The 15,320-nt window shown below is 40.5% G+C and overlaps 1 long non-coding RNA gene across 1 annotated transcript; it reads left to right on the top strand.

Annotated features, from left to right (window-relative positions):
- The first annotated feature begins 9,066 nt into the window (after positions 1 to 9,066).
- LOC110367662 lies at positions 9,067 to 12,456 on the top strand. The gene is made up of 3 exons (XR_002427621.2): positions 9,067 to 9,094; positions 9,402 to 9,473; positions 12,144 to 12,456. It is a non-coding gene; the product is annotated as an uncharacterized LOC110367662 (long non-coding RNA).
- Positions 12,457 to 15,320: the final 2,864 nt, after the last annotated feature.

The following is a 15,320-nucleotide window of genomic DNA, read 5'->3' as shown; positions in this document are numbered from 1 at the left end:
TTCATTTATTTGTTAAAACCTGCTCAGACAACAACTGCAGTTGTTGTCTCCTCTATAAACACAAAGATGTCATTACATACAAAATGACTGAATGAAACGGTCCTTTTAACTATAAAAACACATGGAATTCATTTAATCTAAAATGTATATAACTACTGTCACCACATTACAAATGTAAATAAAAAGAGAAATGAAAAAGAAAGAAACGCGCTGCCTTGGCAATTCTACGAGTTGCTCATCTGTAGTTTGACTCCATGTCACACGTACCGCCGGCATGCTTTTCTCCACTCCTACGTTTTCGTTTGAGAAGACGAAGAAGAATTTGCTTGCTTGCACATGCGCAGTGTGCGAGGTTGGTGGAAATCGGTTCGTAGACGCTGGTAACTCTGCTTCAACAGCAGGACACGCTCACGATCTGAATTTCAAATTTCAAACATGTTTGATTTTCATCTGACAGTCAGATTCCTGATCAGGAGGTAGTCGTAAGAGTGCCGTGGTGCAGCTTTGCCTGCTACACCATGGACATTTTCAGGCACCTTCCTCCTCCCATACAGCCCTGATTCCACGCTCCACTGATAATCTAAACCTGTCATCCTTAATCAAGCCCGACTCAGCACACCTACCAATACTCCTACATAAACCTCTCTCAGTTTGCTCTTCTATTCACGTTCATCATTCTTACCTTGTCCTACCTGAGCTCACTACGTCTTCAAGCATGTGCTTCCTTCATCTACCTGTCCGTGTTCATCCTAGCCTGCCTGCTCTAACTCCATCTAGCTTGCCAGTTCCGGCCATCACCATCCTCCAGCTCCAGCCCGGTATGTTGCTGTAGGAAAAAATAAAAGTTTTCCTGGACTCATCTTAAAGTGGAGTTATCCTTGGATTAACACGGACTGTTGGTGTCTTCCTCCACTATCCATCAACCTTCAATAAAACTCGCAAACAAAGCTCTGTGTGTGGTTGTGTCCGGGTTCATCAAACAAATCATCACAGAAAGATCCGGCCAAATGAAGCCGTCACCCACACAGAGACCTCGTTCAGGAGATGGCAAGAGGGATCCGGTCCTGCTCTCTGAGAGTAACGCACGGAGACCGTTCTACGGGAGAACGCGGAGCTCCTTGTCACTACCCGATCCATACCGATAGCACGATCCGTACCATCAGCTCATTTGCGCCTCCGCGAACAGAATAACTTCCGGGTCACCAAAAAAATTATGCAATTACGGTAATGAAAATACTTATTTCTATACTTAAATCATTAAAGAATGCTAAACTATATTGTATAGAAAATATTTAAGATTTTTCTGGAAGAAATTGATGCGTTTTACATTCTCCATTGTATTGCTTGACGTCATCATCGGATATGCTCAGAAGTCCGGGAATATATCATTGCATAACGTTTTGTCTGAATGTACTGTATTAGTTTTATTATTTGTTCAAACAGGACTGGGAAAAAATATTTTCATCCTTAATTATAAGGTGAATTTAATTATACAAATAATCTTAAAAAAATTAGTTTTATTAGAAAGTTAAAACCATCGATTAAGAGTTTAGCGCCCTCTGGTGTACAAATCATGAACAGGAGAAGACCCCGTCATAAAATTACCCGCATTATTTTTTTTTTTTTTTACAAAAACCGAACAGGGAATAGAACGAAGAACACATAACAAAGCCAAGGCATAGTTTTTTAAAATGCATTTATTAAGTACAAAATACACAAATACATATGCTAATCAAATAAATGATAAAAACAAAACCTGAAGAATATTCGAAATAAAATACGTTTCTATATTCCTAAACGTGTTTATAGCTGGGGTTTTTTTTTATGTACTTTAAGAAATGGTGTATATTTTCTTATTTCCCTAACCACAACTGGGAAACATTTTTGCTTTTAAAAAAAACTAAAAAAAACTAAAAAAAACTAAAAAAATATATATATATATATATATAAAATATGAAATATTTATGCAAATACAAAGATACACATAAAGAAACCCCCACCTCGAAAAAATACAAAAGAATAAAAAAGTAAGAAAAACAAAATATTGCCTACCGGAAGTTATTCTGTTCGCGCACGCGCAAATGAGCTGATGGTACGGATCGGGTGGTGACACTCCTCATAGAGCAGCAGCCGGCCGGCAAAAGCTCAGTTCCTGCTCAGCCAGCCACCAACGCACCTGAGTTCTGGGAGGTCTGGGTCCTGGAGGACCCACCATCCCCGAACCTAAAAATTCTTGCATGTCTGAAGAGTCGGCCCGAAAAGGGGAAAAACTCGTACAGTGTATGCCCGACTTTTTTAACACACAGATCTTACTAAATATAAATTAATATAAATGTTGTCAATACAAACAATATGCTTGACTTATAATCAATAGATAGATAGATGTAGTTGATTTCAAGGCAGTATAAAACAAATGCTGCAAACAGTGTAATTGACACTGGTACAAACACATAGGTGTAAACTATTATAACAATGTGTTTAATTTTATTACAAAGAAATTATTTCAGATTGACTTGATTGCTTACCTGTAACTGACATAAGCAGCACTGTTAGTAGGATTATACCTGCCATTTTTTTAAAAGTTAAAAGTTAAATCTGCAAAAGAAATAGACTTTTAAGACATGTGAATAAACATTGATACAGATTGTACATAACGAAATTCTTAATGCAATTTGTCTCTAGTAATCCTAGAGGGTACTTGATTCATTGTAAAAAGATAACATATTTTACCTTTTTCAATGTGCCTTTCTGCTGTGTACACACCTTGAATAACAGTAGAAGGTTGCAACAGGTCTTTATACAGTTACAGCTGGCACAAATCCAATTTTTTCTTTTACGGAAACAAAAAACACAAAGTTGCTTCCTCATAGTTAACCCTCTGATGCATGAATTATGAATCCCTGAGTCAAATTTTTTTTATATGTGTTTTTACTCTTCTTAGGGCATGAAAAAAACAAATATGAACTTTTTTTTTATTTCATTTTTCCAGGAAATTACAGAAATGTCCACTACAGTGGACTACATGCACTTGAGCACTCAACACAAAACATTATGAATTTATTGTAAAAAAGGAACAATCTTGTATTCTGTTGTAAATATACAAACAATTGTTTCATTTTATGCTTTGAAAATATTTCAACATATTTTGTTTAAATTTTAACACTATATAGGCACAATGTTTAGAACTGAATAAGAAAACCAATGGCAGTCATAGCCAAAAATCTTTAACCTGAATGTGACAAACATCACTGTGGCTTTCCACAGTTCTATAAGAACGTAGGGCAGTATAACCAAGTCCTTCTATTAGCATGTTGCAAGAAAACATGAACTGTCATTTTAGTCTCTGCATCTCCTAACACTTTGATGGTCATCATACCTAAGCTGTATGAATGTTAGCAGACCGCTACAAAATGAGCTGCAGACTGCAGCTCATTTTGCACTGATTCCCTGCACTCATTGCACAATTTAGGGAGCGCTGTTAGAGAAAAACTTGCGTCCCGGAACTTTATATTATATTGAAAATTGTGACGTCAGACCACTGTTGTGCATTTGTAAAAAATCCGTATTCTCAAGCAACCGCTGCTGTTTGTGTTCATGAAGAGTAAAGCCCAAATTTAAACTTGAAATTTGTATATATTAGTTATGGAAGTTGTAACTATTTAAACTGTATGTTGTATTTTTTGCATGAGATTTCAATTATTATGAGTTTACAAATTTTGTTATGCACAACTTCTGACTAATGTGCACACAACTGTCCTTTTATGTACAAGTTTCTTCTGACAGTGATCTGTCAGAAGAAAGTGGACAAATGGTTAATCGTAATTTTCTAAATGTTGGAGAATTTTTTTTATATTTCAGACTGATAATATCCTTCCTTAGATGTTGTCATGATATTTTTCTAGGATGAACCCAGACACAGCGTGCACACACAGAGTTGGATTTTAAGATAGTTTATTGTACAAGTGGATGATGAATGACATGAGGAACCAGAGTCTATTACCAGGCGGAGTTGTAGGGTGCAGAAGCTGGCCGGCTGGAGTAGTGCGAAGAGACTGACCAGGAAGTGATCTTTAGCTGATGACTGAAGACCAGGTTCCCCGGTGTTCTCTAGCCCCTTTTGGTTCCCCGGTGTTCTCTAGCCTCTTTAGTTCCCCGGTGTTCTTTAGCCTCTTTAGTTCCCTAGTGTTCTGGTTTTGACTCTTGCCCACCTTCCTGGGCCCCTTCCACCCACCCAGGGTGGGAGGTTCTGGGCCGTCCGGTGTCTGGCCTTGAGGGGGGGTAATGTCAGGATTAGGACAGACCAGGACGAAACCCAGGACACAGGAGCCGAGTACAGGCGTACAGGCGGAACTTGATCTCGAGAACTTGAGACCAGGACGGAACACAGGAGTCGAGAACTTGAGACCAGGACGGAACACAGGAGCGGAGAACGTACAGGTGTACGGAAACGCCAGAGGGACAAACAGGCGTACGGAAACGCCAGAGGGACAAACATGCGTTCGACAACGCTAGGACTCAACAGGCATATGAACAGTGGCGGCTGGTGCTAAAAAAAAATTAGGGGGGCGCACACAAACAAACAAAACAAATCTTAAAAAATAGCACTATTTGAACATGAATTTTGCCCTCCTTTCCTTCTGCCCAGCAAATTTCTCAATTATATTCTTGTTAAAGTCAGTCATCTCTGTGACTAGTCTTTTCTCCATTGACAACATGGCCAATGCATTCAGCCTGTCCTGAGTCATTGAGTTGACAGGATGAGAGATGAGGTACAGCTTCTGCTGTGGTCATGGGTGTGGTGATGAGGATCTTCAAGAGCGTGACAGTTTCTAAAAAGACTTCTTCTAGATTGTTTTCCTGATTTTAATAACATTTGCTGCCATTTATAAGGCTGTGTTATGAAATGTGTTACAGCATTTTTGTGGGACAAGATTATACAAAATTCAGTAACCAAATGTTTTATTCCCCATTACCCATAAACGTCAGTACAACTTAAATAATAAAATATCTTGCTGACAAACATTATATCAACATACCTACACAGCATAGACACAACTAAAGGTATTTCTAACTACAACGCACATCTTCCTAATATATTAAATAACACTACTATAAACCAGTGTAACAGTGATTTTCCACAACAACTCACCTCTGCAGCAATCCTTTCATGGTCTTCTACACTGAGTTTCCGACGCTTCTTCACTGGCTGACTACTACCTACACTTTATCCAACCATGGAGTGGAGAGATCACTTGCCTGCTGCTGAATTTGTAAATTAAGACAATCCGGTCCAAGCTCCTTTATCCTGTATTTTTTCTTCAAGTGAACGCTTTGTAAAAGCATTTTTTTTGTAAAGACAAAACAGAATTTTCTCTCATTTTGAAACTACTCCACTTTGCAAACATAACCGTGAATCAACCTAACGAACTGCAGCTGCGCTGAGTCGAATCGGGGATTGTCCAATCATACAATGTTTTTAAAAAAATTAGCCAGTACTGACACTCTACCAGTAATGACACAACAGAATGGGTGTGTCCGGGACGCAGAGCGATGGGCCCTCTGGAAAACCCTAGATAACCAATTAAAAGTCAGCCTCAGATCACGTGCTTGCCCAAGTTGCTGCGCCTACATTCACTCCCATTAGACCGGCGCCCTGCACATAGGAAAGGAAGTGTGCACAATGTGAGCAATTAAATAGAATTATGTATTTACTATTTTAATAAATTATAACATGTCTATTGGACACACAGTATGAATAAATACATTTCTAAGTACTTTGCAGTTCAGAAATCATTTATTATCTAAACGATTTAAAGCGGGCGGCGCCCGAGCGCCCCCTACTGGCCAGCCGCCACTGCATATGAATATGCTGGAGCACAGCTAGCATGCGAAACGCCAAGAGAAGGAACAGGCGTACGGAAACGCCAGAGGGGCAAACGGGCGTACGGAAACGCCAGAGGGGCAAACAGGCGTACGGAAACGCCAGAGGGACAAACAGGCGTACGGAAACGCCAGAGGGAAGGAAAGCCGGGGTGTGAGGGAAACTATACGCCAGGGAACAAGAAATCTAAAACACCAGGGAACGGAGGGCATCCTAACACGGCAGGGGACAGAGGGTATCCTAACACGCCGGGAAACAAAGTAATCTAAACACCAGGAAACTGAGGGCGTCCTAACACGCCAGGAACAGAGAAATCTAAACATCAGGGAACGGAGGGCGTCCTAACACGCCAGGGAACCAGAGGGCATCCTAACACGCCGGGGAAACTAAGTAATCTAAACACCAGGGAACGGAGGGTGTCCTACACGCCAGGGGACCAGAGATCTAAATCCTAGGAAACAGAGGGTGTTCTAACACTCCGTGAATAGAGGAACTAGGAGGGCAAAAACAAAAACTACGGAAGCTCAAACCAACCAAAGCAAAAGAGCATGAAACAGCTCAAAACCATGGTTCAGATGCCTAAATGAACGCTAGGCCCCAAGGAGCGCTGAGACTAAAGAGCGCTGGAAAAAAGAATCAAACCAAGAACTAGAAAACAAAGGCAAAACTAGAAAAAAAAAAACAGAAACTAAAAAATAGATAAATAAAGCAAAACTAGAAAACTAGGACTCGGGTAACACAGAGGAAAGACTAAAGCAAAAACTAGAAAATCAAAACAAAACTAAAAAACTAGTAAGGGAACACTAAAGCAAAACTATTAAACTAATGCAAGACTAGAAGACTTAAGCAAAACAAGGAAACTAGTGCAGGAACAAATATACTAATGTAAAAACTAGAAGGCTAAGTTTAAATAAGAACACCAAAGCAAAAACTGAAAAACTAAAGGTAAAAAACTAGAATACTAAAACAAAACCGGAAAACCAAAGGCAAAATCTAGAATCCTAAAGTAGAGCAGGGAAAACAAAGCAAAACAGGGACTAAGAAAACAAAGAACCCTCTAAATAATTCTAAAACTCAAAAAATCCTAAGTAAACCAAAACTAAGGTTGAGCCTAAACAAATAAACAGAAAGCAGAAACAAATCTTCTAAAGTAAAAAAAAAAAAAAAAAAAAAAGCAAGAACTAGAAACTAAAACTGAAGTAGTAGCCGCCGGCAGCAACATCTCTCAATGCTGGGCAGCGTCGGAGGCGGGCCCTGCGAAGGGCAATCCAGGGGAAACAAAGTCGGATGCAAAGTCGGATGCAAAGGCGGATGCGGCCCCGGCAGACGAACCAGAGTCTGGGACTGTGAGCAGCGACCCCGGCGAGACGGACCAGAGGCAAAAGCACACACGGAAACCTCGGGCTGAGGCGGAGCAGAACCCTGCCAGTTTCTGCACCAAGCTCTGTGCGTGCTCGGGTTCATCCTTTGGCCGGTCCGTAATGTCATATTTTTCTAGGATGAACCCGGACACAGCGCGCACACACAGAGTCGGATTTTAAGAGAGTTGGATTTTAAGAGAGTTTATTGTACAATTGGATGATGAATGACATGCAGCCTTCTGGCTGCATCCTGACAGATGTTACTGTAAATCATCATATTTTTCTTACCTGTTGGGCTCTTCTACTATAGAAGGATTGAGAGGAAATGCAAGCAGTGGTTGACAGAGGTTGCTGTTTGTTGGCCATCTTAGAATTAGAAGACATTTAATTGCAGTTATAATGATTGGCCACTGAATTGACCTCAATAGGGTAGTTCATGCGTGACGTCAGCGCTACATCCCGGTCCCGCGGGTAGGCAAAAGCAGAACTGTTCCCGTCTACTATCATTACAAAACGGGTGATTTAGAGCGTACTTTTACTTTGTTTATTTTTGGAATCTAAACAATGCCTACGACTTGTTTTGCTCCCGGTTGCACACAGAGGCATTCCAAATCGTTGGATGTACGTTTCTGTCGTTTACCGAAGGAGGAAGGACGAAGAAAGAAATGGATAATTTCAATGAAAAGAGCGCAGGCAGACACCCCCAATGGACTGGGGGAGCCATCATACTACGACAGAATTTGCAATCTACACTTCATCTCCGGTAAATACAACATAATTCTGCTCTAGTCTTGTTCTACTTAAATAGCGTCTGATGCAGCAGCGGCTGCTCCGCCCGTTCACGGGCTGCGGCTGCTGCGTAAACACTACACGGGCAGCTTCTCCGGCCCGTGTAGCGATCGCCACCTCCCCTCCGCTCGTTCACGGGCGCTAGTACGTCTGTGTTTATGCTGCAATGTCGCCGACACCCCCACCCATTTTAACAAGACAAAAACACCAAAATAATCTGTAGTAAACAATATTTTTTTTAACCGACCGGGCGGGTCTTCCTCTTTGCTGAGACGCGGTCTGTGTCCGACGCCGCTTTCTGCTGTTACACAAACATGTCCGAACATCCATCCATCCATTCTGACCGCTTAATCCCTCATGGCGTCGCGGCCGTTGCTGGAGCCTTTTTCCCGATTTAAAATAATTGTAGCCGTCCAGTGGTTTCAGGGGCTTTCGTGCTCTCTCGTCTGTACTGGCCTGCGTGTTTATAAGGCAGCTGTATATGTCGCGGTACGGAGCACTTGGCCAGCATTTCACAGACTCGCTCCGTCCCTTCAGGCTTTTGCTGTGTGGATCTGGCAATCTGATATCATCAACCATCAACTTACTCTTAAAACGATCTTGTGATACGTTATCTAAAGAAGAAAATTACGTGGAGAACTTGTCGGTTTCTCTGTTTGCGTCCGCCATTGTGTTCGCCTTTTGCCTACCAGTCCGGCGCGCATGCGCGAAAAATCCACATCAAAACAATAACAATGAACTACCCTATGAGTGTGTAAGCAGAGAGCATTCTAGACACTAATATGCAGTTTCACCATAGAAACCATAGAATTAAAGAGATGTTTACTTTTTAGTAGCTGTCCACTACAGTGGCCGCTATGCACCAGAAGTACAGCAATGTTTGGGCAACAAGGATCACCGTACAGGTTCCAGATTTAAACTTTTTCATAACTTTTTGTGTCAGTAGGTAACTTTACATCAGAGATGAAAAACTACACGTGGGGTTCCCCAAAGGTTCATCCTGGGTCCACTCCTGTTCAATATCCACATGCTGCCTCTAGCTCAGAACATAAAAAAACATCAGGTAAATGCTGGTTAAGTCAGACAGCTGGGGTTGTCACACCTCCCAGCTACAGATAAAGACTTATCACATCATCTCTAAGATTTGGATGTCTATTTGTGCACTTTCTAGTTTTTCAGGAAGTGCTTCTTTGTACATTCAAGCAAATTGCAATGTTTTTTTAAAGTTCTGTAATTGGTGCTACTTTTTCATGTCATATTTATTTGAAAATGCTTAATTTGTCTTTTTAATTGCACAATATATTTCTCCTAAGTCTTTCAGCTTAACTTTAAATTTTGTTTTTTTTCATATCAATTAATCTTGTGTGCAGGTCTCATGTCTTCTGTCCATGTGTCTTTTTTCCACTGCCATGCCTGAATTTCCAGTTTTTGGGACAATGAAGGTATCTCTATTTATTTAAAAAATGAAAACATATTTTACACTTCAATTTCCTTTAACCTTTATTTTACTGGAGTGAGAAATGCACACTCTTCAATTTAAACAAATCTCGAGTATTGTCACTACTGGCCCATATTATTTTCAGTTCCTTACAAAACTTCAACTCTTGAATTGTTTAGCTAAAAGCTGTTAATGATCAAAGCTTAAAAAAAAACATTATATTAGAACATCTGACGTTTATTAAGGCAAAAACAATTTCCAATAGTTAATGTTAGATGTGTCTTCAGAAAAACTGCTGAAATAAGATAAAAGTTCATCAAAACAAGGTCAACATTTAAGGGTATGTATACCTGTGCAACCAAATTCTTTTAGCTGTTTTTCTTAATTCTTTACAGATTTCTTTTTTTGCAGTTGTACATGCGAGCATCACTGCAAAGCTCAAAACTGTTTTTAAACAATTTATTACAATCTTTTTTTCCATCATAAAAACCCGAAAAAACCTTTGATATTCACTCTCAATAAAAGTCAGAAAATTATACAGTCAAGACTAAACCTTTTTTTAATTTATTCAGATCAACTGTGATTTATTGGAGGTGTGTTCAGTCTTTCGATCCACTCTGTATTTTGTGAACTGATCTAGTCAGGGTTCTCTGAAGTAGAGTGAGGGAAAATGCTTGAATAACAGGGGCATTCTCAAATCCTGCCAGCCTGATTTAAAGTTGTTCTGTTCTTTAGAAACCTAAACGCAAGAGAATGGCTAACCTAATTCCCATGAGATCAAGTTCCTGTAATTTAAGCTTTCTGTATAGAAAACCCCTGTCATTAAATACTCTATATTTGTCAGTGATGGTATCAAGGCGCTGAGTCTTGGTTGGTTGGTTTTGCTGTTCTTTTTATATGTCTCTTTGCAGGACACATAGAAGCAGACTCCGATGATGTCATATTGCTCTCTCCTTTTCCTCTCCTCTTTTTGTCACCTTTTCACCCCTTTAGCATCTTGTCTCATCCATTTCTCTTGTTTTTTCTTCTACCTTCCCGTTTCAGTGTCCATTGAACATGAAATAGTACCAGAATAAAATCTAATAAAGCTTTTTGCATGTATAAATCAAACAGAGCACTAAGGCAAAAGCAGTAATGCTCCACTTGTGAAAGTAAAATCTATTGGGCTCTTTTTGGCATTAAGACAGAAATTCTTAATGCTACATTGCCAGACAGGACTCTATAAAAAATTATCTAAAGGCTGAACCTGATACTTTCACAACTCCTGCTTACATACCAAAAACCATTTAGGTATCTGAAAGCTGTCCTTGGGATTTCCAGATTGTGTTGTTAGAAATAAGGCACACCTCCTTTTACCTCTGTTTTTTTCCCAACATCATCCATTCATTTCCTTCTGCTTATTTGAGATCAGGGCTCGGGGGTGGTTCAATGAAACAAATCCAGACATTCTTCTCCTCAAGCTCATTATGGTGGATCCTAAGGCATTATGGGTGTAAAAGGGACTAAAAATTCCTTCAGTGCGTACATAATCTCCTCCAGTGTGCCCAGTAAACCTCTTGACATCCTGATTTGATGTCCAAAAGCCCAATGACTCCTTTTTATGCGGAGGAGCGACATTTTGCCTCCAACCTCTCCGCCTCTCTCTCAGTCTGACCCCAGCAAGCCCTACAGATGAAGCTCATTTCAGCTGCTTGTGTCCAGCCTCTTGGTCTTTTGGCTTTCATTCATATATAAAGACCATAGGTGAGAATTGGGATCATAAACAGATCCACAAATTGAAAGCTTGTTTGAGGAAAGCTAGGTTTCCTTCCGGGGGCCCGCTACAGCCATAATCTGACACTGAATAGGTGAGACAACAGATGAATAGATTTTTGTTTTGGAGAGTTCAATTATATATTTTATGCTTTATTGCTGTTGTAAGGTTTTCTGTGGAAGCTGTGAATATAGATATTATGTCTCATTTGTACAATTGTGTGCCCCCTCCTGTTGTGTCATTCTGGTTGCAAGGCCAGAATGACACAAGATCTAGAATAAAATATATGGAAGAGGTGAGCATTTTCAGGCAAATTGGTACAGTTTGCAGTTATCCATCTGAGAAGTAAAACAGTTGTTCACTAAAGTAGATAGAAAAGTCAAACCATATTTATAGATAAAGACAACCATAAGTCACTGTAGGCTTTGTGAGTTCAGGGTGTAGTATAATTTCATGGCATTTTCTTGTGAGCCAGAAAGATTATATTTTGCTCTTGTGTGATCAGAGCTCCGTCTTCCAAATGTTTGTTGTTTCCTTTCCAAGGCTTGTGGGAAACTGCACTCTTGAAAGTATTCTTCTCAACTCGTATTATTTTCTACCCACATGAGAAATACACCTAGTTAATGCCAGCAAACATTCTGTTCCTTTTTTTCTTTTGTTTATTTTCTTTTAGAAAATACTGTGATATTTTATTAAAAATGTTGCAGAAAACGTTTATACAGGGGTCCAGTCAGAAATAGGTCTATCATTACTTAAGGCAAAACTGTAAAGAAATAGACAAGCAAAGGATTTTAAAACTACAATAAAAACCCTTGTTAGCTCGACTGGTTTAGGGACCAAATGACAAGAATATAAGTTTTTATACAATTTTTAAATGCAGCATAAAAGTTTCTGGATGTAATTCTTTTTCTCCTGATATAGGATGCAAAATGGAAAGGGCGATACTGGCTACTGTTGGATTAAGTACACCGGCCTGCTCCTGCATATCTATTGAAGGCCCATCTTACCCCGGTTCCAGATTTGGCAGTAAATGAGGAATACGTTAATCAGAGGTAAAACATTGCAATATGCATATTTGATTTATTAGTAATTAAATATGGAGACAGAGTATTACATTACCATTTGTAGTGTTCATTATATGGTGGCCTCATGGTGATGCAGAATTCTGTCTAACTTTCACAAGTCTGAACACATCTTTTTAAGGGTGTACTGCTAAAACTGTGGGCCTGTTTAACCCTTCCAGGACCCCCGAGGGGCCTGAGCTAACCCTCCTTATAGAGTCTTTCTCCAGCAGATATGTGCTTTCTGACACTTCACCCATTAAATTTAATTTACAGCCCCAGCCCGTTTCTTAGGAGTCAACTGAACAAACATTCAGAGCCATGGGAAAGTTCTTCTTTTTTTTTTTTTTTAAACAACCGTTATCTAATCTACAGCGCTGTCACATACCTCGCGTGGGGTCCTGCAAAGAACCCCTCATCCAGGTTACTGTGCCATAGGTTGATATATAAAGGTTAAGATCTGTATAATGTTAAAATACACTATTATTATATAAATGCTTATATATTTTCACAACAGTACATACATTAACGGTATCTCCTTTCCCCCTGCTTGACAACAAAATAAATTTTGTTACAAAGCATTAACAAAGAACAGTATTTAGTCATCACAGGGAATCAATTAACCGCAAATGCTCATCTTTGTAATGCCAGTTCAAACATGACGAGACTGCATTAATTCGGGACATGACGGACTGCATTTCCCATGATGCAATGTGTTCAAAATGGCCACCAACTCCCATCATGCAACGCGACCCAAAATGGCTGCCGCCCTGGCAACGGAGCGGAGAGATAACGTTGCTAGGCAAAAGTTGATAAAACTCGGCCACGCAGGACAATCTGCCTTCTTCCCTGGCGCCCTGCCAACCCGAGAAGACACACAGCTGTTTCACTCCGTTGGGGCAATCCCGCGCCACGTGCTCGAGTTTCTCGCTGGACCGAGATTTTTCGACACAAACTTATTCCCTGCGGACGCAGGAGGTCGACTCAAAAGGTACCCTTTTTAATTCCCTCTGATCAAAATACTGGAAGCCGCCTTGTCTCCCAGTGATCGAAGAGGACTACGCTTCTGCTTGGCCGAGCAAAGCGGTCGTGAGCCCGTCCCTGCTGCCTGCTGCCCGCTCTGGTGCGCTCAGGACGCCGCGTGATCCGGAGCTCACGGACTCACCGGGACTTCAACCGGATCCACCTCAAAGTAATGGGGTTCTCCCTTTTATTTCTTTTTCACCCACACCACAGGGTGTTTAGAAGTGCCTGGGCAGTCGTTAGAACTTTGTAGGTGTTGGTTAATGCTTTTATTCCACGACGAAGTTGGAATTATTTTGCTGAATGTTTTTCTTTGTATGTGCATGCATTTTACAATTGATTTTGCTGTGTTGATTTGTGATTCATCAATAACCCCGCCGTGGGTCACTGCTTCAGTTCTTTCCATCTTCTTCCCTGCTTTCCCCCCCCCCTCTCTCTTTTCGCTTCTTCTTATCAGTTTAATCTCTTTGTCCGAGCTCAATTCGCGGGCTTTGCTTTTAACTCCCAGTTAGCCGCGCCCTCTCGAAGCGAGGCATTATCCCATCAGCGTAAGCGTGGTTACGTCATTCGGACCTCCCCTCACGCCTCACGTAAATTGGTAGACCATACGTCATCGTAGCAGCCATCTTGGGAGGGTGACGTGTATCTGAAATGTAGGGAGCTTAGCTGAACTAGCTTTTGGTAAGACATCAAAGTGTCCAGTGAGATTCCCAAAGCTGTTCTGTCTGTCAATGCTGATACGTCAAATGCCGGTGTTTTGAGGGCGGTGTTAAACAACTGTGAGTTAAGTTAAGATCTGCTAACCGCTCATTTTAATCCATTGTTTATTTTTGTTTTGTTCTTTTATTTCCGCATATATATATTTTGCATGTTTAGTTTTAGTAGTGAGTAAGAATTCCAAAGTTGTTGAATCAGAGAATTACTGTAGCAGGGAATTGCTTTTGGTTTAATAAACAACCACTGCGGAATAGACATTGTTTTGTGTTCAATCTAATTCACAGTTGCCTGGGTATTCAGAATTCAGAGCTAACCTCCTTTGGAGTTAACATCTGATATTAATACAGAGACAATATCATTGGATGGTGATAAGGAATAAGGATTTAAACTCTAATTACAGTCACATTGGGGTTCTCACAGCTGCCGGATAAACCTCGTCGGTTAACAGTCCGACCAGATCATTTATTCCAGCATAAATGAGTTCATAACAGCAAATTAACTAATGCATTAGTGGTATAAATTCTTACAAGCTTATAGCTAACATCACCACCATTTGAACTATATTGTGTTATAGCGGAATTTTGAGTTGAATGATTTATTATTTAAATTATAATACCAAATTATAATTAATAATAATAATAAGCATATTCAACCAGCTTCTGGCATAACATCTTTGTTGAAGCAGGCAGAGGTTGCATAAGATCAGTGTATCTAAATGAAACAATGACTGCGAACTGATGGTCCCAGTGGCACACAGCAGCAGTGGAGCTACACAGTCTCTCGCCCAGTGTCCAGCGTGACCACATCTGTAGCAGATGTCTGTAGGTGTTCGAAAAGTTCTGACATGTCCACCTTGTCCTTTCGGTCCCCTGCTCCTTCCCCCATGTCTGCGCTGATTGTCACAATGCCATCCGGATCCATGCCCAGGATCAACCAATCTGGAATGAAATGAAGAATAGAAAAGCGGAGGAGGCAGCCCCCCTCCTTGAATGAAATTAGACTGTGGTGGAACTGTCAGGGTTTGAGCACCATGTGATGTAACCGCTGAGATATTCCTTTATGCAATCTCCTGCTTTCTCTTACCCACTTTCCGTTTTGCTTCTAGTAACTGTAATCTTAGTAATTGAAATTGTAAGTTCTCTAAGTCTCGCTTCGTCTTTCTGTCCTCCTTTTGAGCCACATGCAAATAGTCTATCAAACGTGTTTCCCAGCAAGCATACAAACACCCAGGCATATCAGGATTTTGTGTCATAAGCTGGGACACTAAAGAAGGAACCCCATCTAAGACTGCCCCTCT

This window comes from Fundulus heteroclitus, chromosome 10, assembly GCF_011125445.2.
Source record: "Fundulus heteroclitus isolate FHET01 chromosome 10, MU-UCD_Fhet_4.1, whole genome shotgun sequence".
Classification (NCBI taxonomy): Eukaryota; Metazoa; Chordata; class Actinopteri; order Cyprinodontiformes; family Fundulidae; genus Fundulus; species Fundulus heteroclitus.
This window is presented reverse-complemented; position numbering and strand designations above follow the sequence as displayed.